We start from the raw sequence: 27,706 nt of genomic DNA, 5'->3' as shown, positions 1-27,706 counted from the left end.
CGGACTCCCCTCTAAATACTGACCAATCCCGTGCCTGCTTACCTCCCAAGATCAGATAATCTCAGGCTTATTCAGGCTATTAGGAATGCAAGGAAATAGGAGCTGGAAGAGGCCATTTGGCCCCTCAAAACTCTGCCACTGTTCAGTATCATTACAGCTGATCTGCTTCAGTTCTCAACAGCCCCCTCAGTTCCCTGATATTCTAAATTTATTTATTTCTTCTTAATTGTATGATATATTCCTCATTGATGGCAGATAGCTCCGATTACACTGTAGTTTGATAATAGTGGAAAGTGACTTTGTTGCCCTTGTGTACCCTTAAATCTCTTAAGGCCTATTTGAATTGAACACTCATCTGTGGTCAACACAAAAACCTGAACTAGATATAGGAAATTCTGGCAACTTTCAGCAGGTGAGGCAGCTATTGTGGAGAGAAGAGAGGACCTCTGATTAATCAGAACTTGGAAAAGTGGGTGGAGTAAATATGAAGGAATGATTTACAATGGTGGTGGCTAAGAGAGGGTGGTTGTGGCTAGCTAAGTTTGTCACAATTAATCTTGTGCAGTGGGTAATGTTCTGTGAATAGTCTTACAGGTCATTCCTAATTTTTCATGCGGCCATAGAAAGAGCACTATTTCCAGAGGATTAAAATGGTTAAATGGAAAAACTCTCATATCATGTCTGACCTCCAGCTGGACAAATGAGACTGATTCCCTTAACAGAGAAATTCTTTAATGAACTAAAGAGAATAATAAGGAAATTTTTATGGAAAGGGAGGCAACCGAGGATAGCGTTAGATAAATTAACAAAGAGGTACAGCCAAGGTGGTTTGCAGTTACCAAACTTTAAAAATTATTATAGAGCAGCAAAATTAAGGTATTTATCAGATTTTTATCAGACAAGGGAAAAACCAGATTGGACTAAGAGAGAGCTAGATAAAATAGGGGAGAAGGTACCGGAACATATACTTTATAAGTGAGATGAAAAGCTGGTACGATATTAAAGCTCACCAGTATTGCATCATTTACTCAATATATGGAAGAAGATTCACTTAGAAAGGAAAAAAAAAACAAATTACCAAATGCCAAATACCAAAATTATTATTGACGCAAAATCAGCTAATCCCTTTTACCTTTCCTTTAGAGAATGGGAGAGAAAAGGAATTAAAAGAATAGAAAACTGTTTTTTGGGAAATAATTTATTAACATTTGAACAAATGAAGTACAAATATGGAATAATTCATGGTTCAAAGTTTGCATACTGAAAGCCTACTTAAAGGATAAATTGGGAAACAGACTGAGATTACCAGAAGGAAGCAGCTTTGAATATGTGATTACAGACACAATGACAATTAAAAGATTTATAACAAACATGTACATCAAGCTGCAATAGAAGGAAAATGATGAAATAAGCTATAAACACAAACAAAAGTGGGAAAAAGATTTAAACATAAAGATAAAAAATGAAACATGGGAAAAGTTATGTTCTGGAACTATGAAGAATATAATAAACACAAGGTTACACATGATACAGTATAATTGGTTACACAGGTTATATATCCCGCCTTAAAAGTTAAAAAAATGGGATCCAACATTATCAGACAGATGTTTTCGCTGTAAGAAGGAAACGGGAACAACAGTACATGCAATTTGGGAATGTGAGAAAGTGAGAGAGTTTTGGGAAGATCTAAATCAGGTATTAAATAAAATCACAAAAAGCAACATACCAAATAATCCAGAGATCTTTCTTCTAAGTAATATAAGAAGTAAAGAATTAGGCCTCAAACTGGATGAAGTGCAAAAAAGATTTATTATGATAGCCTTAACGAAGCAAAAAAATGTATAATGTAAACTTGGAAATCAGAAGAGAGCCTGAGAATACAGCAGTGGTACATTGGAAAAAATAACATATAATTTAAAAAATAAAGTCACATTATTTGAACAAATTTGGGAACCGTACATGGAACATAACAGAGAGGGCTTGCCTCGGATCTCCACCCCCTAAAATGATAAGAAGATAAAATTACTTGATCCAGTGTGTAAAAGTAGACGACACAATTTTCTGGTTTATTTTTCATTGTGTGATAACATTGTTTAATGGTTTTATTGTATTGTATATGTTGAATGTTTATTGGTTTTGGAGGGGAATGGGAAGAGGGGAGGGAATGTAGGGGGAAAAAAAGGGGAGAAAGTGCCACTGTGAATAAGAGGGAAATATTTGTATGTATTTTGGTTGATATGGTTCACAGTGTGAAAAATTTAAAAAAAATAGACAAGTGTGCCTGAAGGGCATATGTGTGCTATCTGACTTGACTCCAGCACATTCTCTGTGTCCATGCTGCAGTACAGCATCCAATGTCAGAATGCACTGCTACTTGCACTGCAGCCAGCCAAAATCCCATAATGGAACCAACAGCTGTCCACTTGCAATATTCAACCTGCTGAGATGGTTGCTCCAGACCAATGGTGTGATCTTTTTCTCTTTTTGTGCCTCACAGCTTGCATGTCCAGGTCTGTCTGCCATTTCTGCTAAAGCAGAGATACAACATTTTGAAGCTATGAAATCTGTCCAAGTATTGGGATATCATCACCTGTGGTTTTTGACTGTTCTTGTTTTGTATCACACATTGCATGCACCGACTTCCTCACATCCAGACCACACTAGCAGCTGTGCCTTAACTACCATCTCTTCCAAAATTAACTTTTTGCTCCTTTGACAAAGTTATTGGCCATGTGCCAACACCTTTGCAGAGAAATGGATCAGAGGTCAATCCACAGGACTGTAAGAGTGGAGAGACAATCACTAGTGTCTCCCTTCCTCCCTGAACAATGTGATTACACTAAGCATCCGAGGCTCTCATATTCACAAAACAATTTTTTTATATGTACTTGTCCTGCATATGTAGTGTTTGTTTGTGTGTGCATTATGTCTGGTTGTGTGTCTGCATGTTTTTGTACGGAGGACTGGAGAACGCTATTTCATCAGGTTGTACTTGTACTGGAAGTCAGCCTGAAGAAAACTGAGGTCCTCCATCAGCCAGCTCCCCACCATGACTACCAGCCCCCCCACATCTCCATCGGGCACACAAAACTCAAAACGGTCAACCAGTTTACCTATCTCGGCTGCACCATTTCATCAGATGCAAGGATCGACAATGAGATAGACAACAGACTCGCCAAGGCAAATATCGCCTTTGGAAGACTACACAAAAGAGTCTGGAAAAACAACCAACTGAAAAACCTCACAAAGATAAGCGTATACAGAGCCGTTGTCATACCCACACTCCTGTTCGGCTCCGAATCATGGGTCATCTACCGGCACCACCTACGGCTCCTAGAACGCTTCCACCAGCGTTGTCTCCGCTCCATCCTCAACATCCATTGGAGCGCTTACACCCCTAACGTCGAAGTACTCGAGATGGCAGAGGTCGACAGCATCGAGTCCACGCTGCTGAAGATGCAGCTGCGCTGGATGGGTCACGTCTCCAGAATGGAGGACCATCGCCTTCCCAAGATCGTGTTATATGGCGAGCTCTCCACTGGCCACCGTGACAGAGGTGCACCAAAGAAAAGGTACAAGGACTGCCTAAAGAAATCTCTTGGTGCCTGCCACATTGACCACCGCCAGTGGGCTGATAACGCCTCAAACCGTGCATCTTGGCGCCTCACAGTTTGGCGGGCAGCAACCTCCTTTGAAGAAGACCGCAGAGCCCACCTCACTGATAAAAGGCAAAGGAGGAAAAACCCAACACCCAACCCCAACCAACCAATTTTCCCCTGCAACCGCTGCAATCGTGTCTGCCTGTCCCGCATCGGACTTGTCAGCCACAAACGAGCCTGCAGCTGACGTGGACTTTTTACCCCCTCCATAAATCTTCGTCCGCGAAGCCAAGCCAAAGAAAGAAACTTGTACAATCAGATGACGATATACTTGATTTGAATTGACCTTGGTATGGCCTGCACAACTGATCAGAATGACTCAAGACTAATTCCTAGACTGAAAGTGCAATGGAAGTGATTTTTATTCATTTATTATGTGGTTTCATTACCTTTAGATTGAAGAACTGTTGTTTTTCCAACATCTATCAGGCACTTAAATCTCCTTGTACTGTTCTAAACCTAACCATAACTCTAGGACCACCAAAAGATCTGCCTGTGCTACTAAAACCACACTTTTTGTCTTGCTCAAGTTGCATACAGTGTATGAATATTTATTTATCTTTTCTTTTATATTTATTTCTTTTACCGTCTTGGCATATTTATTTAATTTGTGCTTTTGTAGTTGGTGTATCTTGCATTCCTGTGTCACTGTAGCAAATGAGAATTGTGACAGTGAACTCTCATCATTGTCTTATGCCATCTTCCTGGGATCTGATTGTTTGAGGAGTGGACTGACGAGTACAGAAATACCCCTACTTGCGATGTCCCGACAAATGATATTTCAAAGATACGATGGCTCTGTTCTGGAAATTTTTTCAGCAAAATCTCAAATTGTTTTGGAAAATCTCACATTATTTTGCCCAATTTCAACTTGCCCCAGAACGAAAGCCCATCATAAGTAGGGGTCTACCTGTATTGCATTTAGTTTGAAAACAGTTTCAATACAAAGTTGTATTCACCATGATGCTTCTCCCTAGTAACAAGGCTCACTCTTTAAGTATTTAGTGGGCAGACAGTTTGTTGTCCCCAAAAATCCTTGGTTCTTGTATCATGTCATCACTAGCAGCTGGTTAGACGCCTTCAGGAAGGAAACTCCAGATCCACTTGATCTTTCTCTCCAAAGACTTTAAAACCAACATCACGGACGAACCTTTAGATTACCCAGACTAATTTATTTGTCTTTTGATGCTTGTTGGTTTAAGTCTGATTTTATATAAATCTACCTTTTAATTTCTGAACAATTGGTCTGCACACGATTATTGCATTTTATAAGAAAGGAATGGAGCCTTTTTTTGTGGGTAGGACATCTCGTATTCCATCTGGTAACCCTCATGGAACAGGAGGCCATTCAGCTCTTTGAACCTCTGCCACCTCTCTGAGCATTTTCTCATTAATTCCAGTCGACAACATTTTCCTATCAACTGTCTCTTGCATCGGCACATTCCCCAAAGATGCTTGCTTAAAGGGATCAGAACCCTGTTGTGGTAAACCATTGTTGCATATGATTGTCTGGTCAGGCACAACTATTGGCCGAATGTACCTGTGGTCCCTCCCCACAGGCTTCTGCTTAAAAGTGACTGTTCCACAGCCCTCTTCTCCGTGTTGGACAGTCAAACAGTATGGATGTGCTGTTGTTCTTAAGTGAATAAAAGCCTATTGGTTTCTCAACCACAGTCTTTTGAGTAATTGATGATGCATCACCTTTCAATGAACAGAACCTTGTTATTAGCTCTAGAGTGCAGGATTGTTATAAGTCACTGTGGTGATTGGGAGTTAATAATCCTCTTGATGACTAGAGGGAGTCAGATGGCCATTCCACCTCTGGTTCGATGCAATATGGATGCCCCATGAGGTCGCGAGTTGTTATTAAAATATAATTAATACATAAGAACCCAAGTTTCTTTATTACAATAAAAGAAACATCACAATCATCACGAGAATTGGGTGTTTATTTAGTCGAAGGTCAAAGGTAAATGCAGGTGTATTGTTGCTGTCTGGAATTGTTGGGTCAAAGGGTCTCCTAGATAAAGCATTGGACTTATTCCAGTCTGCGACCAGAATGGGAGCTTTGATGATCAAATATGGAGAGGTGGTCACCCAAAAGAATTTTGCCGTTAGTTGGTGACTGCACCTGCACACTAAAATGTTGACAATTCAGCATCCAATTTTTCAGCAATTGCCATAGTTCAGCATTTTGTTCACTTGCAGTCAGAGGTCCAGAGTCCAAGTGCACTGTGCAACACCACAGCGTCCTGAACACCAGAGGTCAGGATTAATAGCAAAAGAACTGTCCCTCTTTTTCATGATATGTTTAATGATGATGATGTCATTGTCATCTCACCTGGATCAGCTGGTATCTATGGATGATCCAAAGTGCTTCCCCCCCCACTCCAACTCTCTTGAGATCACAAGGTTCACTGGAAAATGTATTATACAATCATGTAAAAAGAAAATAATTGAAATGGAAATGTGTTTGGTATTGAGAGGAGCAATATTTGATAGTCCAGAAAATGTTACGTACCTGTGTGGCTGCAGCAAGAAGAATCTCAGTGTGTCTGTCTGTCGTACTTGTGTGTATGGCAGTAAAGTTTCATACATCTTTTCATAAATCTGCTAATTCAGCAACACCAAACTTAAGGGTTTTAGATTATCAGACTTTTACTATATTCATTGATTTTTAAATAATGAATGATCATTTCCACTTGATTAAGATCTCAAATTTATAATTGAAAAGAGTAAAAAGCAAGGAAATCAGTACAATCTTTAATAAGTCATTAGTTGCTCTGTTGTGTCCAGTTCGGTACACCAGATTCTAGGAAATGTTTCAAGGCCTGGAGAAAACACATGAGATTTGCCAGAAAGGTTCCAAACGTTAATAACCATTTATGTGGAGAGGTGCTAAGATTGTTCTGTTGGGAACTCTGTGTATCATTAGGAAGTTCTTTCAAAATTCTCCATTTAATTTGTCGTACAATTTTTATAAACAGAACAATGATTGTGTTATATGAAGTGTTATATGAAGTGTATCGGGTGAATGGAAAGCCCAAAAATTGTTCAATAATTGAAGCAGGCCAAATCATAGACCATTTTTCTATTAATGATGCTGTTCAACCCCCTGAGTTCCTCCTGCAGATTGTTGATGAAGATGTACATTTTGGCTGTGTAATAAATGCTGACGCACTCGGACTAGTGTGTCACTATTGTTGCTCGGTTTTGACTGACTTTTAGTATCTTAAAAGTTTCAGGAGTGAGGTGTGGTTTACTGTGATTTTTGGCTCAGTGGATGGTGTTCTGTTTCTGTCAGGAGGTTGTGAGTTCAAAACCCACATCTCTAGGTCAGTACTATAGAAGCAATGCATGATTGGAAACTGGTCTTTCAATGCAGCTTGCCTAAGGTGCTTGCTGAACATTTGCCTGTATTTGGCCTCTATCCCTCTGAACCTTTCCTACCCACATTCCTATCCAAATGTCTTTGGGAATATAATTGTATCTGGCTCTCCCACTTTTTCTGGCAAGTCATTTCATGTGCTCACCACCTTCTGTTGGAAAACCCTGCCTCTCTGGCCAAAAGAACCTAAGAAATAGGAGTAGGAGTTGGCCATCTGGCCCATTAAGCCATCTGGCCCATTCAACAAGATCATGGCTGATCAGGGTGATCTCATTGGGAGCTTGTTACAAGCCCACCCTTCAATCTTTGGTGTTGACCTTGAGGCAGGGTTAAGAACTTGCCTGAATCTTTGCTTTATATTTTGATCTGGTCCGTTGGAGGACACGGAATCCTGATGTGGCACAAAATACTGGTTCAATAACATGTTTTGACATTCTTGCTCAGGGTTGGACCTCCAACTAACAAGGCACATGCAATTGGACTCCACAGGGATGAAGAACTCTGGTTCAACTAACAAAATTCCTGAGGTGTGAAAATTGTAGACCTAGCACTTGAAAAATGCCTCCTTGCTTCAGTGATGTGAATGGGGAGGTGATGGAGGCTTTCTTCCATCACGATCCACAGGGATTTGCTTGCATGTTCGGCTGTAAGAGGGCTGGTTTTGACACAGCTATTCACTCAGCTAAGCTATGGTTTACCTGCTTTGGGTTTCTCACTGAGTTCACCAGCAGCGACCCAGCTTTTTGCATATTTCTCACCTCCCAGGCTGGAAGCTCACTTGCTCAACCTGTGGCCTGTTAAACCTGACACAAGCATTTCAGCTTTGATAAATTGATGGAAGAGATCAACACAGGATAAAAATGAGCATAAGTAGCAAAATTTGGGACAGTAGATTTAGGCTGAAGTTGAGGAGGAATTGCTTTTCCCAGAGAGTAGTGAATCTGTGGAATTCTCTGGCCAAGGAAGAAGTAGAAGCTGCCATATTAAAAACATTTAAGTGTTAGATTTTTTGTATTGAAGGAGAATGAAGGGTTATGGAAAAAAGGCAGACAGGTGTAACTGAGACCACAGCCAGAATGGGGGAGCAGGCTTGACAGGTCAGATGGTCAACACTAGAACACAGAATAGGCCCTTTGGCCCTCGATGTTGAGTCGACTCATATATTCCTTTAAAAAATACTAAACCCTCCCTACCCCATAACCCTCTATTTTTATTCCATCCATGTGCCTGTCCAGGAATCTCTTAATTGCCCCTAATGTTTCATCCTCCACTACCATCCCTGGCAAGGCATTCTAGGCACCCATAACACTCTGGGTTTATATATTAAAAAAAAATCACCCCTGACGTCTCCCCTAAACATCACTACCTTCACTTTGTACACATGTTCTCTGGTGTTTGCTATTCCTGCCCTAGTACATGGGCGCTGCCTGTCCGCCCTATCTATGCCTCTCATAATCTTGTAGACTTGTATCATGTCTCCTCTCATCCTTCTACGCTCCAAACAGATAAAACACCTCAGCACTGCTAATCTTGCCTCATAAGACTTATTTTCCCATCCAGGTAACATCCTGGTAAATCTCCTTTTCATCCTTTCTATAGTTTCCACATCCTTGTGGTTCTATTCTTATGACTTTAAACTTATTTTTCACATTTGATTTTGCTTTTAAACGGGTCTCAAGTGATCTTGAATGCTTATGAATGCCAATAAACAGGAAAGTCTGGAGATTATGGGGATGAGTTTACTGCACAAATGTGCTTGTGAATTCCTATGGTTCTGACATTGACAGCCTTAACAATCAGTGAGCTTGAGGGGCTGGACCTAGCTGGCTGTTGAAGCCATTCTATCAGAGTAGATGGCCACTTGCTCTTGGTGCTACCCTGGGGTATGTCCACAAGTTGGGAGGTGACCTCTGCTCCAGGTCTCACCTGAAGGGAATGGTATGGTAAGGGAGCAGATGATCAGCAAGAACAGCACTGAGGAAGATATGTTCCATTGTAATGACTAATTCAAACTGTTCCATTCCTGCCCAAAGGTATCACGCTGAGTGACATTGGACAGCAAAGAGAAATGTCAAAATGCTGTATATATTCGGATGGAAAATCATACATTTCAGAAACAGCCCTTTTGCCCATTGAGTCTGCAGCAACCTTTAAAACTACACCAGTCTGATTTTTTTTTGTCCCATTTAACTCCCCCAAGCCACTCTCCACTCAGCCACACAATAGGGTTAATTAACAGTGGCCAATTAACCCACAAACCATTTGGGAAGTGGAAATAAACCAGAGGGAACCCTCTTCATCATCGTAGGGAGAAGGTGCAAACTCCGCCTTCATGGTCAGCACCAGTAATGAGGATTGAACCTGGATTGTGAGTGCTCTGAGGCCCTCTGCACCATTGTGTGGCCTATTGTATGGTGCATCGGGCTGGTGGATATCATTTCATTTTTCAATTTCTTGATTACAGAAGAGAGATAGGTTTCAGAACAGCAATTTATTAATTTTCTAACACTTTGTGGATGTGCAATGCTAGACCAACCTCATTATACAGAATGCCAAGGAAAAAGAAAAGCTTTGATTGGATTTTTGATACAGGGAGCAGATGGAAGTTTTGCATTCCATTGATCATTGAGCATCCTTCTATCCTGTTGTATCTCCTTGCCCCAGGTGCCAACCTGCCCCAGTGTGCCTGCTCAGCACAGCAAGCTTCTTTGCAACCATCAACACCACCCCCTCTGAATCCCTGGCAACTGAATTATTCTTCCTTCAGAGGTGAAAGGTCTCATCCAGCCTCTGTTATGTTGCCTAAAGTAGCAGAGTCCTAATAAGCATGCACATCTGCATAGCTCCCATCAACGTATCCTTGTCAATTAGTTCCCCTTCAATATGCAAAGGAATACATTTACATCGACCCATTTTCAATTCACTTGGCAGTCAGCAAATGATGGACATTCCACCCTGTCAAAACATTTGGAAATAATTGTTTTTTTTTGCATCATTCATGAGCACGCAGTTGTAAAAAATAGAATGGGCTGTTTCTTTTAGTGTTAATTTACCTGATCAAACATTGACAGTGTAAAATCACTTATTGTCTATGGATACTTCCTTTTGCTTTTTTTGGAAATGTCAGCAGATGCACATGATACAAGAAAATATCGAGAGATCTGAGCTAATAATAAAGCGGGCTGGGAGTTTACCTTGATCACATGCTGTCAATTTAGTCCATTTCCAGAAGTCAGATCCAGTGGTTTCAATGGAATCAAATTCAAAAATTGTCTGAAACCTATTTTTAATATGTTTAACACATGTTACTGGGGATTATTTCTAATAAACGACCATTAACCTGCTCCTGTTTGCCTCGTGAGTATTAACATCAATTTCTGTTCCAAATTTCCATCATGATTTTGCTCCTCCAGAGCTCTTTTGCATGTCTTATTCAGTGATCTAATTTAAGTGCCTGTGTTCTGAAATTGTTTGCTACATTTGTCTGCAATTAGTGGTCTGCACGGATGGCAGTCTCTTCAATCTGAGGCGCCTGCAAGCTCACACCAAGACACAAGAGAAACTTGTCCGTGAACTACTCTTTGCAGATGATGCCGCTTTAGTTGCCCATTCAGAGCCAGCTCTTCAGCGCTTGACGTCCTGCTTTGCGGAAACTGCCAAAATGTTTGGCCTGGAAGTCAGCCTGAAGAAAACTGAGGTCCTCCATCAACCAGCTCCCCACCATGACTACCAGCCCCCCCACATCTCCATCGGGCACACAAAACTCAAAACGGTCAACCAGTTTACCTATCTCGGCTGCACCATTTCATCAGATGCAAGGATCGACAATGAGATAGACAACAGACTCGCCAAGGCAAATAGCGCCTTTGGAAGACTACACAAAAGAGTCTGGAAAAACAACCAACTGAAAAACCTCACAAAGATAAGCGTATACAGAGCCGTTGTCATACCCACACTCCTGTTCGGCTCCGAATCATGGGTCATCTACCGGCACCACCTACGGCTCCTAGAACGCTTCCACCAGCGTTGTCTCCGCTCCATCCTCAACATCCATTGGAGCGCTTACACCCCTAACGTCGAAGTACTCGAGATGGCAGAGGTCGACAGCATCGAGTCCACGCTGCTGAAGATGCAGCTGCGCTGGATGGGTCACGTCTCCAGAATGGAGGACCATCGCCTTCCCAAGATCGTGTTATATGGCGAGCTCTCCACTGGCCACCGTGACAGAGGTGCACCAAAGAAAAGGTACAAGGACTGCCTAAAGAAATCTCTTGGTGCCTGCCACATTGACCACCGCCAGTGGGCTGATAACGCCTCAAACCGTGCATCTTGGCGCCTCACAGTTTGGCGGGCAGCAACCTCCTTTGAAGAAGACCGCAGAGCCCACCTCACGAACAAAAGGCAAAGGAGGAAAAACCCAACACCCAACCCCAACCAACCAATTTTCCCTTGCAACCGCTGCAATCGTGTCTGCCTGTCCCGCATCGGACTTGTCAGCCACAAACGAGCCTGCAGCTGACGTGGACTTTTTTACCCCCTCCATAAATCTTCGTCCGCGAAGCCAAGCCAAAGAAAAAAGTGGTCTGCAATTGGCATCCAAAGGTATGTCAATGGCATCACTTAAATTCAACTCCTTTCATTCTCTGTATGAAATTGTGCAAACTAAAACTTTAGGTTTCAATGCTTAGTCTGCTTGAAACAAAGTTGGTATTTTGCACCCTTCGTTCGAAGGAAGTATTTTAAAAAGGGAGAGATCAAATCCAGTGAAACAAGGAAGTCTGCAGACCATGTAATTTGCACAAAAGTGTTGTAGAAACTCTGCAGGTCCCACAGCATCCATAGGAAGCTAAGATGTACTGTATAACCTATGTGTCAGGTCTGAGTTGATATCACCTGCAAATTGGAGGGACAGCATCTTGTGTTCCGTCTGGGCACCCTCCAACTAGATGACATTAATATTAACTTCTCCGGTTTCTGTTGGTTGGGGGAGGGGGAATCCCCTTCCCTGTCTCTCTCTTTTCCTTTCCTCCAGCTCCTCATTCTCAGAACTATTCCCCCCCCCCCTTTACCCAATTAATTCTCAGCTTTTCTCTCCTGCCCCAAATATCCATTTATACCTCTGGTCTTTTAGCTATTGGCCTGCGCTCCTTTTTATACTGCCTACATTTTACTCATACCTTGATGAAGGGTTCAGGCCCAAAATGTTGATTATCTTTGCATCCTGTGGAGTTTCTGCAGCACTTTTGTGTATAACAGATATCGGATCCAATTAGTTGGTCTCCCATGGTGCTTCAGGCTGTCAATTCATTTAAACATTTCAGTTCAAGTATTACTGGTGGGTGGAGGTTAATCAAAATTGTATAGGGGAAGAGGTTGGTAGGGGGTGGGATGGTTCACATGAGGCAGTGTTACACAGTGGGATATTCAATACTTTGGCTCAGTAACATACTCTCCCTACTTGCATGGAGAATTCATTAAAACATGAAGCAGAATTTGCATTCATGCATCCCTTCCACTGCCTCAGGGCATACAAAGCACATTGCAGGAAATGCAGCAGTCAGTTAGTTCAAGGCAGGATCTCACCATTATTAATTTTTGATCTTTCAGGCAAATTCAGTCAAAAATTAAAGCATGAATGAAAATCGAGGACCTGGGCAAAGGTGGTATTTTTGGCCACTTTCTTATGTCTGAATAGAATGCTGATATGGAGAGGATCCCACCAGTATACAGAGCTGGAAATAGTCTCCTTCCAATGCCACAATGGTCATGTTACTTCCACATTCACGTTGACTGATTTTGCCCAAATCCACTCACTCCTCCCAACCCTCTGATCCTCAAATGTCCTCTTGGGCATCCTCAAGGACTCCATGGCTGAATTGCAGTCGTGCCTTCATCAGTGCCCCAAGACTCCAGTTCTAGTCTCTCTGCCACACCCCAACATCCTCATCCAAGTTCTGATCAAACCTTCCCTCCCCCCCCCCCCCCACCACACTCTTACCACTGACCCAATGCATAGACCAATATCATGCCTCAGGGAAGGCATAAATCTCCCAATTTCTTCACCTTGGGTTCCAAACCTTTGCCTCCAAGCTTGCTCTCCATTCAAGCTCCATTTCCAACCCCTCCTTTCTACTCCTCTTTGACCGCAACATTGATTTGAAAGGCATGGCTGCAGGCCATTTTGACAAACACATATTCGACTAAAGAAAAAGGGAGGTGTACATTAGATATAAGAAGCATGGAGTTAAGGAGATGTTTGAAAGATACATTGAATGTAAGAGGAATCTTAAGAGAGGAATTAGGAAAGCTAAAAGAAGGTACAAGAAAACTATGGCAAGCAGGGTGAAAACTAATCCAAAAGAGTTCTACAAATATGTTAATGGTAAGAGGAAAGCTAGAGACAAAATTGGTCCCTTAGAAAATCAGAGCGGAAAACTGTGTGTGGAGCCTAGAGAAATGGGGGAGATATTGAACAGTTTCTTTTCTTCGGTATTCACTAAGGAGAAGGATATTGGGAGATGTGAGATAAAAAAAGCAAATTGGGTAAATATAGGGAATATAGAGATTACAAAAGGTGTAGTTTTAAGGCTTTTGAAGAATATAAAGGTGGATAAGTCTCCGGGACCAGACGGGATCTTCCCCAGGACATTGAGAGAAGTGAAGGAGGAAATAGCAGAGGCTCTGGCGGTAATTTTCCAAATGTCATTAGATATGGGGATAGTGCCGGAGGATTGGCGCATTGCGCATGTGGTTCCGTTATTTAAAAAGGGTTCAAGGAGGAAGCCTGGCAACTATCGGCCTGTAAGTTTGACGTCTGTGGTAGGTAAATTAATGGAGAAAATTCTTAGAGATAGTACTTATAAACATCTGGATAGACAGGGTCTGATCAGGAGCACTCAACATGGATTTGTGGGAGGAAGGTCATGTTTGACCAATCTGATTGAATTTTTTGAAGAGGTGACTAGGAATGTGGATGAGGGTAACACAGTGGATGTTGTCTATATGGACTTCAATAAGGCCTTCGATAAGGTACCACATGGAAGGTTAGTTAGGAAGGTGCAGTCTTTAGGTATAAATTTTAAGATAGTCAAATGGATTGAACATTGGCTGAAAGGGAGAGGCCAGAGAGTGGTAGTGGATAATTGTCTGTCAGGTTGGAGGCCGGTGACCAGTGGTGTGCCTCAAGGATCTGTATTGGGCCCATTGTTGTTCGTTATATACATTAATGATCTAGATGATGGGGTGGTGAATTTGATTAGTAAATATGCAGACGATACTAAGATAGGTGGAATAGTGGATAATGAAGAAGGTTTTCAAGGATTGCAGAGGGATTTGGGCTGCTTAGAAAAGTGGGCTGAAAAATGGGAGATGGAATTTAATGCTGATAAGTGTGAGGTGCTTCATTTTGGTAAGAAGAATCAGAATAGGACATACGTGGTAAATGGGAGAGCATTGAGGAATACAGAAGAGCAGAAAGATTTAGGAGTGACGGTACATCGTTCCCTGAAGGTAGAAACTCATGTGAATAGGGTGGTGAAGAAGGCTTTTAGTATGCTGGCCTTTATCAATCATTGCATGGAATATAGGAGTTGGGAGGTGATGTTGAGATTGTATAAGACGTTGGTGTGGCCTAATTTGGAGTTCTGTGTGCAGTTCTGGTCGCCTAATTATAGGAAGGATATAAACAGAGTGGAGAGAGTGCAGTGAAGGTTTACCAGAATGTTACCTGGGTTTAAGCATCTAGAGTATAGGGAGAGATTGGACAGATTAGGTCTTTATTCTTTGGAGTGTAGAAGGTTGAGAGGGGATTTGATAGAAGTATTTAAGATTATGAAAGGGATAGACAGAGTGGATGTGGATAGACTATTTCTGTTAAGAGGAGGAAAGATTAAAACAAGAGGACATGAGTTAAGAATTAAGGGGCAGAGGTTTAGAGGTAACATGAGGGGGAACTTCTTTACTCAGAGAGTGGTAGCCGTGTGGAATGATCTTCCGGGAGAAATAGTGGCGGCAGAGTCAATTGTATTATTTAAGAAAAGGTTGGACAGGTATATGGATGAGAAGAAGATGGAGGGTTATGGGCATTGTGCAGGGAGGTGGGGCTAGAAAGGGGTGTTTGGGTCAGTGCGGACTAGAAGGGCCTAATGGCCTGTTTCCGTGCTGTAATTGTTATGTTATGTTAAATTGGTCTCAGATATGAATTGGGCAGTTCTCTTTGAATCTCGTCCCCCCCCACCACCCCTCCCCCTCAAAATGTGTAAGGCCTTGTCAATTCCATCCAATGTTTTGCACAACCTTTTGCACTTAAACTGAGACTTTCCAACAGTTATTATTTCCCTGATGTTCTCCATTTCTGATGTACATCCATAAGGAATCTGTGCATTAGTTATCCCTTCCCCAGGATATCTTCCTGTAATGGATAAATATTGGGAGTATTTGGTAAGATTAGTGGGTTACATACATATACACATTTTAAAACAGATCTTATTTGAACGACTGAAGAATTCATATTCAGTAACATTGTAGGATCTCTGCAGGATTTCACAAGTAGGTGCTAATTGAAATTATGTCATGAAATGAAAGACCATTGTTTGTAGGAGACAAACTGGCTGTTAAAAAGTGCTTACAGTGGGCTCACAGAAAGGTCACTCCTAGGTTTTGTTTATCTAAGATATCAGCTTGACCAAGGGGGAGAACTCCTGTTGTTTGTTGAAGAAGGTGGGGGTTTTGCAAGTGAGAGAGTCACATGGGCTTTCTAGAGTCTCAGTTGGAGAGAGAGAGAGAGGATACCAATCTCAAGCTCTCTCAGCTAGTGTGTGTGACAATAAATGAGCTGAACAGTACAAGTCTGGAAGAGCTGGTTGGAAACAGAAAGTTCCAGAGCAGTGGATGGCTGAAAGTGCTATCTGTCTGATGTTTCTCTTGGAATAAGGGGAACAGAAAAGAACTCTGTGATGACCTGAAAGAAAGAGGTTACCATTTGGAAAATCCTGATGGGGCAAGTATCATCAGCGAGACATTGAAGTGACTAATGGTGGTACCTCAATTGTGGAAATCCTGGAAAAACAAATCTCCCTCTCCAAACCCTACAATAACCTTCCTGAGCGGTAAACATTTACCTTTCAAGCACCAAAGCCTGGTGAGCTTTATACATGTTAAATTCTGTGCACAGTATAAGAATTGCCTGCATCCAGAGAACTTGGAAAAAGGAGTGAGATTTAACTGTGAACCAAAGAACTTTTCTTAAATTTACACACGCATTACATACACGTGCACTTAGAATTAGAAGGGGGTTAATTTGGGTTAGTTAAGTATAGAAATAAGTTAAAGTTTGATTCTCTTTTCATGTTTAAAGTTGATTAAAAACAACTTTTGATTTAAAAGTCTTGGTGAATGTCTATTTCTGCTGGGTTTTGGGGTCCTTTGGGCTCGTAACATTTTATGGGGACTCGACCAGTCGATTGAACACAAGTTTTGTAGGTTATTACTCAATTGGTTGTTTTTTTCAAGCTAATTTAAAGCTTGAGTGTGAAAAACAGCAGCAATGGATGTTGATAAGTTTTTGTCAGAGCGATCACTTAAAGAGCTGAAGAGCAAGAGAAAAGAGGAACTAATGGTTATTTCTAAGGCATTAAAACTGACCGAAGTTAATCATTGGATGAAGAAAGTACAAATTCAGAGGATTATAGTGAAATATTATATAGGTAAATTATATTATATTGGTAAATTTGTTCAGAAAGAAGATTTTCCAGAGGAGAGATCTGGTGAGTTGCAATTGGAGAAATTGAGGATAGAAGAGACTAAAAGGCAAAGAGAGGAAGCTGAAAAACAGAGGAGAAATGAGTTAGAGTTAGCTGAAAGACAGATTAAATTAGAGAGGATGAAAATTGAGAGGGAAGAAAGTATGAGAGCTGAAGCTGTAACTGCTGGGGAGAGGTTTTTGCCTAGTTGAGAAGTAAATCTAGTGCCTCCTTTTGATGAGGGAGATATAAATACCTATTTTCAGCTTTTTGAAAAGATTGCTGATAGTTCAAAATGGTCAAAAGAGAAGTTAACTTTAATGCTCCAAAGTGTATTGAAGGGAAAAACACAAATTGCATACTCTAGCTTGACTGCACAGTAAGTGGCAAATTATGATATTGTTAAGCAAGCTGTATTGAAATCTTATGAGTTGGTTCCAGAAGCGTATAGACAAATATTTAGGAGTTTGATAAAAACATGGAATCAATCTTATATGGATTTTGCTTTGAAGCAATCTATATGGTTTGACCGTTGGTGCACCTCAGGAAGAATAAATAATGATTTTGACGGATTGAGAGAATTGATGTTAGTTGAGGAAATTAAAAGGTGTGTCCTGAATGAGAATTATACCTGGATATGAGAGACGTGGCAACATGCAGCTAGATTGGCAGACCAATTTGCATTAATTCATAAAAAGTATATCTCAAAATGGTAGGCATTTTCAAAAGGTTAATGTGGAGTAGAGTAATAAGCCTGTTCAGAGGATTAATATGGAGCAAATAGTCTGAAATTAAGTCTGGAGAGAAGGTTGGAAAGGTCAGAACTTCTGGATTTGTATGTCAATTTTATAAAAGAAACCTGGCCACGTAATTGCAAATTGTCTAATACTGAAAAACAAAAGAGTGGAAAAGGGACAGCAGAACGTCATGCATTTCCAGTTGAAGGCAGACTTTCTGATCCCCGGATGAGTTTTGTTTAGTGGAAAAGCAATCATTCTCCCAGTTAAAGGCCCAGTGGAAACAGCACAAATGGCTTCCCATCCTGGGACACTGCACGGCCAATTAACTGGGATGACAGTGGAAAAAGGGCTTGACTGATTTCTTGTCATTCTGACTTATGCTTATTTGTTTTTAGGTTGCAGTTAATTAATTGCCATCCTCCAGTATCAACTGTAACTACACTCAAGCATTGTTTCTTATTATCCTTGATGTAACCATTTACTTCCTTCAACTTAGTTACTTTTCAGATAGGATTTAAACTCTAGATCAGAATGGATGGCTGGATATTAGCTCAGCAATTTAACCATTGGCGTACTGTATGGACTGCAGCCCAGCCCACATGTCACTTGTCATTATCCTCCAGTTGGCACCGTATCTCTGATTTTTTTTCATTAGACCAAACTTAATTTTGATGAGAAGCCTCACCAAGTAATTTTCTGAATGCTCTCCATTTTCGAAGTGATCTCAAAACCATGATTGTCAGCCATTTAATGAGTGGTTCTGTTCCAGTGATATGATTACTGAATCATGGGTGCTTTGCTGCCTGAGTGATTGCTGAAGAATATCCAATTGCTTTGCTGTATGGTTAGCAAGTCTCATGGGAATGCAACTCTGCCATTCATTGAAGAAGCATGCTTTGTTCTCTGCCATTTAATTTTGTTTTGTTGCAGTAAATACTGGCTAACATGGCTGTGATTGATGCAAGTTGTATAGATGATGTACAAGGTGCATAGAAGATAAATCATCATCTTCAAACAGTAAACCAAGTGTGATTTGGGTGTGCAGTGTTTCTTCAGCTCTGGGTGAGACTACACGCCCAAATAAACCTGCTGTTTAGTGAAAGCATTTTGGGTATTTATTTTGAATTATGTTTGCTGATTCTTTTCTCAAGAACCGAGTCTAGAATCTCAGCGGCATTGTACTATCAACCTGGAAACTAATTCCTTTGCTTTCTGTCATGGAATTTGATTGTGACAAGTTCGACCATAAAATTCACTGGTATTTCCAGTAGCCAATCGCCATGAATCTGACACAATTTTGCTGTTAGATGCAGTTTAATTGACATCACCTCTCATGTAATACCACTTCAAAAAGACTGCAGTGACTGCAATTTAAGAATACTTGTTTTGGTAGAAGCCAATGTAATATAATTTTAAATTAAAATGGTTGAATTTCTACTTCTTAATTTCCAAGTAAATCCAGGTCTTAAAGTTACCTCGGATGTCAGTTGCTCAGCGTGCTCATCTGAAAGTTGTGACTCTTGCTGAATCTCACTGGCTCACTGGCTTCAAGCAAGTTTTTATGTTATGTGGTAGAGTGGGAGGAGTAGTTCTGATAATTGGCCTTTCAGTGGAACATTTAAAGCAAAGGATAGTTTCTGAGTGAGTAGCCAGAAAACACAATCATCAATCTGTCTTTGATGTAATAAGGGGTGTGTCAAAAATGATCAAAGAACTGTGCTTCAGGGAGCATGTCAAGGGGAAGGAGGTGATAAGAACACCAGAGTAAAACTTACAGAATTGAAAATGTGTACCAGTAGGGTAAAGTTGCAATCATTATCATACCTTCCTTGCCAAAGGTCAATGAGAATTATGAATAGTGATACTAGTTCATGTTTGTTGTCACATATAACATGACGGAGATTGTTTTGCATGCAGAACGGTGAGACAAGTCGTACATAGTGCAACAGTGCAGAGTTACAAGGAGAGGTCAGTTGGTTCGGAACAACGGCAACATAATTTTGAAGTTGATTCAGGAGTTTGAAAACGACAGGAAAGAAACTAATAGTGTGTGGCCATGTGCTACTCAAAAGAAGACACACTTTTTATTAGGGCTCAGGCTCGACTTTTATTCTTGCACTGTTCCCACCGTGGCCCCACTTGGCTGATGTCACAACAGGCATAACAAAAGCCAGTTTCCTGTGCGGGGGAACTTTCCTGCATAACCTGGTGAAGCGGTCAACCATCATGAACAGATAGCATAAAACCTGTGATGCCGTCAAGGGTCCTACTATGTTCACGTAGATATGGTCGAACCTTTGTTCTGCAGGCTTGAAGTGCTGAGGTGGGGTTTTGGTATGCACCTGTACCTTGGTTGTTCGGCACTGCGTGCACAACTTCGTCCACCCGCTTTTGCCCACCCGCTGAGACCTGTTTCCGTAATCCATGCCACACATATTTGCTGGCCACCAGCAGGACAGTAGTCCTGATGGATGGATGAGCCAGTTTGTGGATGGAGTCGAAAACCTGTCAACTCCAAGCTGCCAGGATGATGAGTCTGACCTGACTGGTGGCCACATTGCACAAGAGGGTGGTGTTACCTGTGCCGACTGGGATGTCCTGGACCTGCAGTCCCGATGTGGCAGTCCTATACTGGGGCATCCTTGTCCTCCTTGTCTTTCTACTGCGCTTCTGCCAGTGCCACGAAGTCCACTCCCCTTTATAGCATGTGGATACTTTGTCTGGACAGTGCGTCGGCCAGAGATGTGGCGTACTGAGAGATGTCAGACGGGCTTCATTGCTGGTGGGCCGACCGGGGGTCCAAGATCTTAGCTAAGGTGAAAGTCAGGGGCTTGTAATCTGTGAAAGTCGTGAAGGACCTGCCCTCTAGGAAGTTCCTGAAGTGGTTGATGACTAAGTACAGCACCAGTAGCTCTCTGTTGAAAGCGCTGTACTTCAGTTCTGGAGCCCGCAGATGTTTGCTGAAGAAAGCCAGCAACCGTCAAATTCCTTTGATCTTCTGCTACTGATCGCCATTCCTGAAGCATCCACCATCAGGGCCATTGGAGTGTCTGACCTGGGATGTGCCAGGAGAGCGGTGTCTGCCAGGGTTTCCTTGGCCTTCACGAAGGCTTCTGCTGACTCCTTGTCCGAGGTGATGACCTTCGCCTTGCCTGACATCCAGGCAAACGAGGGCCGCATGATCCGGGCAGCTGAGGGGTTGAACCTGTGATAGAAATCGATCATCCCCATGAACTCCTGTAGTCCCTTGGTTGTGTTAGGTCTGGGGAACTTCTGGATTTTCTCCACTTTACTGATAAGCGGTGTGGTTCTTTCCCTAGTTATCCTGTGGCCCAGGAAGTTGATGGTCTCCAACCCGAACTGGCATTTGGTTGTGTTGATCGTCAGGCTGAACTCGCTCAGTTGGATGTAGAGGTTGCGGTGGTGCACCATATTTCCTGTTGGTTCCTGCTCGCCACCAGGATGTCATCTAGGTACATGAAGGTGCCAGCCAGGTCTCACCCTACTGTGTCCATGTGTCGCTGGAAGGTCTGTGCAGTGTTCTTTTGCCCGAACAGCATTCAGAGGAATTTGAAGAGGCCGAACGGGTTGATGATGGCAGTCTTGGAGATATCATCAGGGTGTACTGGGATCTGATGATATCCCTGCATGAGGTCCACCTTGCAGAAGATCCTTGTCCCACGCAGGTTAGCCGCAAAGTCCTGGATTTGTGGCACGGGGTATCGATTCAGTGTTGTGGTTTTGTTGAGCTGGCAGTAGTTGCCACATGTTCTCCAGTCCCCAGTTGCTTTGGGTACCATGTGCAAGGGAGAAGCCCATGGGCTGTCAGACTGGCGTACGAAGCCAAGCTGCTCCAGCTTCCTGAATTCCTTTTTCGCCAGCTGGTGCTTCTCCAGAGGAAGGTGACTTGCCTTGCGTGGAGCGATGTGCCCTGGGTCAGGATTTGGTGCTGTATTCCATGTCAGGGTCTCATCATGGTGAATTGGGGGGTGAGCACTGCAGGGAACTTGGCCAGGACCCTGGCGTACTTGTTGTCCAATCTCTGTACGGAGTCCAGGTGGAGTGCTGGGAGCCTGGCATCTTTGAAGGGGAAGGTTTGAAAAGTCTTGGCATGGACCCATCTCCCTTTGAGGTCCACTAGCAGGCTGTAGGCATGCAGGAAGTCTGCACCAAGGAGCAGCTGTTCCACTATGGCCAGTGTGAACATCTATGAGAAGAGGCTGCCTCCCAATTGCAGTTTGGCCTTGCAGGTACCTTAGGTCCAAATCGTGCTGCTGTTGGCAGCCCTCAGCATGGGGCCTGGCTGCCTGCTCCTGTGTCCTGTCCCGGCTGGGGCAGGACACTGACCTCTGCCCCTGTGTCCACAAGGAAGCGTCGTTCGGACTAGTGGTCCCAAAAGTACAGGAGGCTGTCTTGGTGGCCAGCCGTCATGGCCATTAGTGACGGCTGGCCCTGCTATTTCCCTGAAATGTGCATGGTGGCTTGCACCGGCGGGTTCTGGCACCCCATCTCTCATGGGAGAAGCACCACTGGTGGTCTGGATCACCTCCTCTGGGGCACTGCTATTCTCTCGATGGCTCTGCACTGGCAGGCTATGGGGTTTAGTGATGAGCCCCATGGACGCCGAGCACTCTCTTTTCTATTTCCACAGAGTATTTGCTCATGCTGCGACTTTCTTGGGGTTGATGAAATCCACGTTTGCAGGAATGTTTGCTCAACATGACGCAGGGCTCATATTTGCCCAGGAGGGCCAGCATCGCATCTCATTCATGAGGGGTGATTGGGGCCTGTCCCCAGCTTATCCAGTGGAGCAGATGTGCCCCTCTCTCACGCCATGAAACCCCGAAGGTCTTGATCAGAAAGTCCTTGAAGCCGGTGTACACGCCTTCCGATGGGGGCTCCTGGATGAAGTTGGCCGCCCAGGTTGCTGTGTTTTGGTCCAGGGCGCACACCACGTGGTAGTACCGGATGGATTCTGCTGTGATCTGCCGGATCTGGAACTGTGCTTCAACCTGGTCAAACCACACGCATGGTCGATTCGTCCAGGTCATCAGCTTGAGAGCGACTGCATGAACTGCTGCCTGTTCACTCATTACTGGGTTTAAATGCCATCTAAACCGTCAGGGTCACCAATTCTAGCCAAGTACTACTCTAAATAAGACACACACACACACACACACACACACACACACACACACACACACACACACTCACACATAGTGTAGTCAGTTCTGTTTTATTAGGGCTCAGACCCGATTTTTATACTTGCACTGTTCCCGCTATGGCTCCCCCTTAGCTGACGTCACAAAATGCATAACAAAAGTGGGTTTCCCCGCGCATGGGTACTTTTCTGCATAACAATGCCTTTCTTCCCCACGCACTGTCCCTGTCTGTTGGCTGCACAACAAGGCCAGCGCCATTTTGGGGTTGCTGTCCTTTAAGCTTCCCTTGTGGTTTCACCCGCCAGGTCACTTGTTGGGTCCAGTGCCGCTGCGTGGGCTGCTGGCCTTTAGTTGCCCTCTCCACCCGGAGCGCCAGCTCAATCACCACGGCAGTGGGCCACCACAAGTGCATGGTCTTGCACTTGCGAATCTTCTGCCAAATCGGAGCGGGTGGTGAAGAGAGTGGGGTTGGGTGAGTCTTTAACATTGGCTGCTTTTGCAAGGCAGTGGTAGGTATAGATGGAGTTGATGAAGGGAGGGAATGTGTGTGACCCAAAGAGTCAAGTTCACAGCCCTCTTTAATAATTCTGAGACATTCTAATCACTGCATTAATAGTCAGTGGCTGCTCAGATTGTTTCCTTTCATTTCTGGGATGTATCTTTTGAGATGGACAGCATTTATTACACATAAGCCATTTATTGGAGGCATTCATGTTGTTGTGGATTTGTGTCACATGTAGACCAAATAGCAAGGGAATAGCAGATTTCATCTTTGTTTTTAAAATCCACATTTGAAGATTTGCTTGTCACTGGCAAGCCCTGTAATTACAATATCACCCATCCCCTCTGGTCATTGAGAAGAAGGTGGCAAGACATTGTTTTGAATGACTGCAGTTCCTCTGACAATGGTGCTCCTACAGGGCAAGAGAGGGAGAACTTCCAGGATTTAGAACTAGCAATGATGGTAGTAGATGCCAATTATTCTGAAGACATTTCCTCAGAGGCAAAAGAAGCTTGATGTCTGATTTTTTTTTTCCATTATTTTAGGAGATTTGTTGCATGCGAATACTGTTATAGCGTGTACTATTTTAGTTGGTGTACCTTCTGTGCCTGGTTGGCTGCAGCAAGCAAAAAAATTGGTGCATCTGTACATTGTACTTGTGTGTATAACAATAAACTCTCGTTACTCATTGAATAAATTGTTATGTTGTAACAGTGACTAATCTCAAAATTGGAATTGGAAAGTTCTTTGGGGATTGTGAAATGGATATGAAAAGCACTGTTTGCAGAAGTTGCAAATTGTTCAGAATAAGATTGAATGCTACCTCAGAGGAAAAAAATCTTGCAAGTTTATTGAATTTAGAGCATGGTTTGTGCGTTTTTTAAATTCAAGGAAGAACCATCAACAAGCCTACTTGGCATCTGCAGATTCTGGGGTCTGGTGCAGTACACAAAACTGCTGGAGAAACTCAACAGTTGCACAGCATCCATAGGAAGGAAAAAGCAGTCGATGCTTCAGGCCTGAGCCCTTCTTCAGGAGTGCCAAAAATCAGGCAGATGACTGAATAACAAGGTTGGGGAGGGGGACGAACACAGACTAATAGGTAAGAGGTAATAGGTGAATACAGGTGAGAGTTTGAAAAGAAAGAAATGATGGGATTAAGTGATGACAGAGGATTAAGATAGGAGAAGGAGGAAGAGGGATGGAGGGCTGGAAGCAGGGAGACAAAGGGAGGAGGAATTGAGAGAAACAAGGGGAAGGAGTTGACAAAATTGATGTTGGACATTGCTGAGCCAGAATAAAAGGTGTTCCTCCAATTTGAGAGTGACCTCATCCTGGCAGTACATGAAGCCATGGATAGGCATGTCAATTTGGCAATGAGGTGAAGTAGTTGGCCTCTGGGAGGTCTTTGCTACATGAAGCCATGGACAGGCAAACTACTGTGTGTTAAGATTATTGGACAAGATCCATATGCTGTTCCTTTTGAATAGCAGGCGATTGAGTAATTAAACAACAAACGTATGCACACTCAGACTGTTCCACAATTTCTGTCGAGATTGGATAAATGCTTTCCCCTGGAGTATGTTTCCTGTAGATTAGGTGCAGACAATTAATCTAAAAAAAAATTGGCAACTGTTCAGTGTTAAAGGATTTAAAAAAAATGTAATTAACAGCATGTGGTGCACAATATTTACAGAAGCAAGATTCAAGGCAATAAACCCTTTCTGCTGAATTTTAAATTTAGACATCCTGCATGGTAACAGGGCATTTCAGCCCATGACCTTGTGCCACCCAATTACACCTGATTAACCCAGTTATGTTTCGAACGGTGGGAGGAAACCAGAGTTCCTGGGGAAAACCCATGCAGAAATAAAGAGAACGTACCAACTCCTTAAACACAGTGCAGGATTCGAACCCAGGTCCTGATCGGTGGCGCTATAACAGTGTTGTGATAACCACTAAGCCAACCAATTGAGCTTCAAAGTAATTGCTCTGACTGACACCTGACCTGCCGAAGAGAAAGCAAAATGTTACTCATACAATGCTATATTTGTGGGAAAAAGGCTGCGAGTACCCTAGCAAAGTTAAAGTTCATTGGTAAAGGAAAATTTCAAGTGTGTCAAATTGCTAAGAATTAAAAACTTCATCAGCTTGTTTTCAAACCCAATTCTCCCTTCCTCTTTACCCTCATTCATGGCTTCAAGATCATTACATTCCCTATTTTACATCCTTGTTGTCACTGATCTTCTTCAAGTCAAGCCTTTAGTTAACTGAAGCCCCTTTCATACTTGCATCCCAGTAAATCGGCCGTTCAGTGTCCAGGATTGGAAAGGGGGTTTGGCCTTTCACACTAGACCACTCCTAACCAGGATGCTGAACGCTTTCACACTTGCAAGAGTTTATCCCCGGTGTTTGTCTGTTCTACCTTCAATAGGAAGTGCCTGCAATGCAATGGCCCCTGATCTCAATGCCGGAGTCTGCAGATGCTGGGGATTGTACTAGGGATCGAGGCTGGCAATTCCCGGTGTGAGATGACGTCATCTGACACTGGCGTTGAGTGGATTTTGCTTTCACACTTGCCACATTAAAGGCTGATTGGCATTCAATTCCTGGGATCACTGGCAAGTGTGAAAGGGGCTTGAGCCTCACATTCTAGAATTCCCTTCCCAAAACTCCACATATCTCTTTCCTTTTTGAAGTTGCTTTTTAAATCTATCTCTTTGCCTTGTTTTTAGACAAAAGGGTCTTTAGACAGAGTGGATGGAGGGGTGGTTGTTTTGTGTGATGGCCTGAGATGCATTCACAACTCTGTAGTTCATTGTGGTCTTGAGCCAACCAGTTCCCAGATGATACTCTCATAAAGCACCCATCAGCTTTGACTAAGTGAAAAAGACAGTGTAGATGAATGTTACTGCAGATAATTCTGAGCTTGCTGCCACTTAAATGCAATTGAAGTAATTTATTTCGAATTACCCACTTGCACTTATGCCATGAAGATATTTTACAATTAGGACTTTGCAAATGGAAATAGAGCTGAACCAAAATCTCAGTTAAAACTTGCTTTAAGATAATTTCCACACTTGGGGTGCACTGGTAGAGGAATGAGTGGTTCTGTGGATGGAGATTTCTGGACAAGATCTGATGATAACAGAACTTGCTGTAGAAGATGTGCAGGAAACAGTGGAATGAGTCACGCAAGGATATAATTTATTTGTGAGTGTTGTAGGAAAATTTCAGTGTGAAAGAAGAAAGTGAAAATGACTTGCAAATTTGAAGTTATTAATTGGTGCAGCTTTTCATAAAAGTTCATTCATTGAGAATTAATGGAACAAATGTGTTCTAATTTGTGCTTACTTCCAATAAATATACTTGAGTCCCAAAATAATATTTTAATCTTTCAACAATTGAAACATGTAATTGTTTATGCAATTTGAATGAAATACTGCATCAAACAATTGCCTCTTCAGAACAGCATTTTTCTCTATCTTCTTTGGTCATGGTCTATAAAGCCCACACTGTAAGTTAATTCACACAAAAACGAATATTTTTAAACATACATAAAAAACTTGATTGCTAGAATGTGAACGTGAGGGGACATATTACTCATGGAAAGAAAATCACTGAAATAGCAAGTGCTATTTTTATGTTGGTGTTGAGATTTCGTGGTTGAAATTTTAATTAAAAAAAATTAAATTAATTTTAAATTTAGACATACAGCATGGTAACGGACTATTTCGGCCCACAAATCAATGCCACCCAATTAACCTACATCCCCTTTTACGATCCTCACTGCCGCTTTTATAATCCTGTGGATTGACCTCCGATCCGATGCTCTACAGCAGGGGTTTCAAACTCAAATTCACAGAGGGCCAAAATTAAAAACTTGGACTAAGTCGTGGGCCAAACTAAATATTTATTGAAAATTTTCAACAACATCTGCATGTTTTCTCTTCTTTCAACATATGTAATGTTAAACCTTTTCTTATTAAAATAAATGTTTAATAATAGTTTTGGTTAAACTCTTTCCAGAAGAAGCATTAACAAATGAGAAATAAAATATTCAATAAATAATTTCTCTATAGCCTTTAAGCTCCTTTTAAATGTTTTTTTTTCACAAGCCAACAAGTCAAAAAAAAACAACTTGCTTCAATGAAAATCCAATCTTTCAACTATGAACAGTCCAAAGTTAACCAAAGAAAATATGAATCCAAGCTTAGCTTGCTACACTGTGATTTACCCTGATGCACCTGGGTCTAAACCAGATACTTGGCATCTCTTTTTAGATGCAAGTTCATCAAACTCTGGGGTCAAAGTTTGCCTCCCACCTGTCTTGAAAGGTCGTGTTTTCTGTCTTTGGTTTGGCCATTTTTCGTAAGGGGTTTATTACATGTGAGTTCGGCGACAGGTCTCAGATGCCAATGAAAGTAAAGAGAGGAGGTGGGAGCGATTAGCGGGCTGACGGGCCAGCGCCAATGCATTTGCAAAGCATTCTGGGATTCGTAGTATTAGCTGTGC

At 42.4% G+C, this 27,706-nt stretch overlaps 1 protein-coding gene across 20 annotated transcripts in view; it reads left to right on the top strand.

Annotated features, from left to right (window-relative positions):
* Positions 1-27,706, top strand: part of ccser1 (coiled-coil serine-rich protein 1) — a 1,096,421-nt gene that overhangs the window by 132,226 nt on the left and 936,489 nt on the right. The gene's annotated exons all lie outside the window — the stretch shown is intronic.

The sequence above is a fragment of the Narcine bancroftii genome, chromosome 3 (assembly GCF_036971445.1).
Source record: "Narcine bancroftii isolate sNarBan1 chromosome 3, sNarBan1.hap1, whole genome shotgun sequence".
Classification (NCBI taxonomy): domain Eukaryota; kingdom Metazoa; phylum Chordata; class Chondrichthyes; order Torpediniformes; family Narcinidae; genus Narcine; species Narcine bancroftii.
The sequence above is the reverse complement of the archived record's forward strand: the minus strand, read 5'-3'. Positions and strand labels throughout refer to the sequence as shown.